The sequence below is a fragment of the Pyxicephalus adspersus genome, chromosome 2 (assembly GCF_032062135.1).
Source record: "Pyxicephalus adspersus chromosome 2, UCB_Pads_2.0, whole genome shotgun sequence".
In the NCBI taxonomy this organism is placed as follows: domain Eukaryota; kingdom Metazoa; phylum Chordata; class Amphibia; order Anura; family Pyxicephalidae; genus Pyxicephalus; species Pyxicephalus adspersus.
This window is the reverse complement of record NC_092859.1, coordinates 3,565,325-3,569,602: the sequence shown is the minus strand read 5'-3', so window position 1 is coordinate 3,569,602 and position 4,278 is coordinate 3,565,325.

The following is a 4,278-nucleotide window of genomic DNA, read 5'->3' as shown; positions in this document are numbered from 1 at the left end:
AGTTCTCCAACACTGGAGAGGGTACACTTCATCTGTGAAGCTGGGTGATGCAGCAAACCTGGAATGAATTTGAATTTGCTATTTGTTAGCAAATGATTTGAATCCTGGACCAGATCCATTCCAGGCCAGCCCAATCAGCCCAATGAATCTTAAAATGCAAATTGCAGAATGATGCACCTTTGTAGTAACAGACCCCCCGGGATATATTTATAAATACCAAATTTTGTGTCTTCAGGTTCTGTAGATTCATTACAGTCCAACAATACCATGCCCTCATGTGTGCTTCTTGTGAATGTCCCCAGATAAGTATTTGCAGCATCAGCACTCATGTTTCCTCTACACCAGCGGTCCCCAACCACCGGGCCGCGGCCCACTACCGGTCCGCGGCGGTGTTTTCAGTGGGCCGCGAGTACATGATCCATTATTGGAAACGAAGCGGCACCCAACCACCATCCGCGGACCGGAAGTGGTCCGCAGCGGTGTTTGTATGAGATGCCGGTAAATGTACACAGTAGTCTTTTATAGGTCCATGGCAGTAATGTTCTCAATACTTTCTCCTTGCTTGGTTGACGTTCGTCACGACTCATGACTCATTACAATTACTGCACCACTCTCCATCCTTCCTGCCATGGCAGCCCATATATTACTTTACAACATAATGCCAGATGAATGTGGAATGAAGACCTAAGCTCCGTTCACTCCACCATTTTGGACACAGCTGCATTGATCGGAGTTCTTACATCAGTGCTGGGAATAAGGCTATTTCTGGACACTCAACATCCAACCTTCCTTCAGCAATTTCACCTCCAATGATTCCATGGAAGTGCTGTGAACGAGGTTCTTGGGTGAAGAAAATTACATGGTTGGGTCATAAACCATACCTATGCTATGGTGAACACCAAAAGTTGCAAGGGGTCCCCCTCAGTGCTTCTCACCCAGGGTTCTGTGGAACTGTAGGGTTCCTCTAGAGATTGCCAGGGGTCTCCCTGTGTTCCTCCACCGGGGTTCTGTGGATCTATGGGGTTCCTTCAGAGGTTGCAAGGGGTCCCTCAGTGTTCCTCCTCCAGGGCTCTGTGGATCTATAGGGTTCTTTCAGAGGTTGCTATGGGTTCCTCAACCAGGGTTCTGTGGAACTGTAGTGTTCCTCTGGAGATGTCTAGGGGTCTCTCGGTTTCTCAACCAGGGTTCTGTGGATCTAAAGGTTTCCTCCAGAGATTACTATGGGTTCCTCAAGGATTCTCAACCAGGGTTTTATGGAACTGTAGGGTTCCTCCAGAGATTACTAGGGGTTCCTCAAGGTTTCTCAACCAGGGTTTTGTGGAACTGTAGGGTTCCTCCAGAGGTTGCTATGGGTTCCTCAGGGTTTTTCACCCAGGGTTCTATGGAACTCTAGGGTTCCTCAGGAAATTGCTAAGGGTCTCTCTGTGTTCCTCCCCTGGCGTTCTGTGGATCTATAAGGTTCCAGAGGTTGTGAGGGGTTCCTCAGTGTTTCTCAACCAGGGTTTTATGGAACTGTAGGGTTCCTCCAGAGAATTCTAGGGGTTCCTCAAATTTTCTCATCCAGGATTCTGTAGCTCTATAAGGTTCCTCCAGTGAGTGTTATGGAACTGTAGGGTTCCTCCAGAGAATTCTAGGGGTTCCTCAAATTTTCTCATCCAGGATTCTGTAGCTCTATAAGGTTCCTCCAGTGAGTGCTAGGGGTCCCTCAGTGTTTCTCACCCAGGGTTCTTTGGATCTATAGGGTTCTTTTGAAGGTTGCAAGGGATCCCCCAGTAATTCTTAACCAGAGTTCTGTGGAACTGTAGGGTTCCTCCAGTGGTTGCTAAGGTTCCTCACCCAGGGTTCTGTGGATTTATAGGCTTCCTCTGAAGATTGCTAGGGGTCCCTCAGCATTTCTTAACCAGGGTTCTGTGGATCTATTAGGTTCTTACAGAGATTGCTAGGAGTCCCTCAGTAATTCTCAACCAGGGTGCTATGGATCTGTGGGGTTCCTCCAGGGGTTGCAAGAGGTCCTTCAGTTTTTCTGAAACATGGTTCTGTGGAACTGTGGGGTTCCTTGAGAGGTTGCTAGGGGTCCCTTAGTGTTTCTCACCCAGGGTTCTTTGGATCTATAGGGTTCTTTCGAAGGTTGCAAGGGGTCCCCCAGTAATTCTTAACCAGAGTTCTGTTGAACTGTAGGGACCTTTACACATTTTGTTGAGCAATGTTGTAAAAGATACTCGTACGGTCAATGCGAGCTCAAGGAGCCCTGGACCCCCCAACCCACAATAATATTTTAATCTGAAATATATTGAATAGGAATTACGCCTTACCGCGTAAATGAGCGCATGAGCAAGTGGAGAGCTGGCGAGGATCAGCACCGCCGATGCCAGTAAGAGGTGCACGGGGGACAAAGGAGAGACGGGCTTCATCTTGTGTGCCCGATTCTGCAACCAATAGAAATATCCAAATAAGATAACAGAATTTTATCCAATCAGCAGCAGTTATGGAGATTTCATTTTTTTTTCGTGGCAGTAAAGGGTTCTATAAGTGCCACCCCTGCGGTACCTGCCCCTCCCACTCCAACTGCTCTATTTACCAGTAATGTGTAGATGCCCCGTACAAGCTGAGATTACACAGGGGTGGATCTTTACCTAAGGTTACACAGGGGTGGGTCATCATCCCCAAAGTCCCTCCCCCTAGGAGCCAGGGAGAATTCTAGGAGCTTGAGAGACCAATCAGCACGCACACAACATGATGAGGTGGGGGGTTGGTGATTCACATTCTTATATATGGTTACATAGGAGATTTCCTTATTAATTTAAACCACTCTGGTGCCACTTGCCTGGTCCCGAGAGTTCATCTAACTTGTCCAATCTCCTTCATGTATGAGATTGGGTGCCACACACTTCAGACATGACCCATTAGCTGATTTGGAGTGTCCCCTAAATGAGATGTAAGAATTCCAGCAGCCTCCTGTGATATGCAATAACAGCCACCAACTTTATGGGGAGAAATAGGGAACGGTGCAAGAAAATGACCCCTATCCCTCCAAAAAAACTAACAAACCCTTGCTTTCTGTGTGAAAGCAGTAGTCTCCCTGCAGAGGTCCAATGCCCTCCCTTCCTCTTTGTGAGCACCAAATGCCTTTGCAAACCCAGATATCACCTTGTAATATTGGTAGTGACCTCGTTTTCTGTCCTGACGGCCTTTACAAGAAAAGCAACCTGATAAAGTAAGACAACGGCCAATACTGGAGTGCAAAGTCCACAAAAAGCTGCGATAAGTGAATATTGCCAGGAATTATACAAAGGTAAAGTAAACACTACAAGCTGGGAGGAATTCCCCTCTGACAGCTGAGAGGAGTGAGAGGAGAGATACAGAAACACTGTGAATGTGCAGTGTATGTTGGCGACATGACGGGAGAATTATTGCAACATGCGTGGTGATTGGCCAGCGCGGATGAACATTGGGAGAGGACTCCTCATGGCGCCGGATAGAAAGGTGCCAGGAGAGGCCGGGCAATGCCAAACACGGGCAATCACAGCTGTACACACCTAATGGAAATCACACACTGCAATTCTATCATCACTGGTTTAAAGAGAACCTGTCACCACACACAGACAGAATGGGACTATTGGACCCAGCACAGGCACAGTGCACCTGTTCCTTGATTTCTCCCGGCTCTATGGATGGATAGCGGATTGATTTTCCCATTGTACCTACTTGTTTGATAACATGATGTTCGAGTAACATATTGTAGATGATTTTTGCTTAACCGGAAGAATTAGCAAAAATTTGACGAGTCTATGGTGACATCGTTCTACAATCCATTCTGGTGGATTGATGAATGACCAATTGGAAATGATCACAGTCTTCTTCAATGGGGGAGGGCACAGCCGGGTGCCACTTAGTTGTGGTTGTTGGTGAAAGATTGGAAATGGCACCTGGACAACAGTGTTCATCAAACTCTGCTCTTGACTGTTGATGCTGACAGAGGACCAAGATGAACGATGCGTTAAGCATTGTAGGTCATCCGTAGTGTGTTGTACCTTTAAGGAGGCGGAGCTGCCTTCTGATAAGCCCACCCCCAAGGAACACATTGCTATCCCCCCTCCCAAATTACCTACAGAGATGGCAGCAGCCCGATCCAACATGGGTGGTAAGATGGTGGTAAGATGGTGCTGGCACATCCAACCTCCATCTAGGGGCAGTACAATTATTTAAAGACACACAATATGTTTAGGGCAGCTGGAGAGGAGTTCACATTACACACACAGCTTAAAAATTATCACTGGA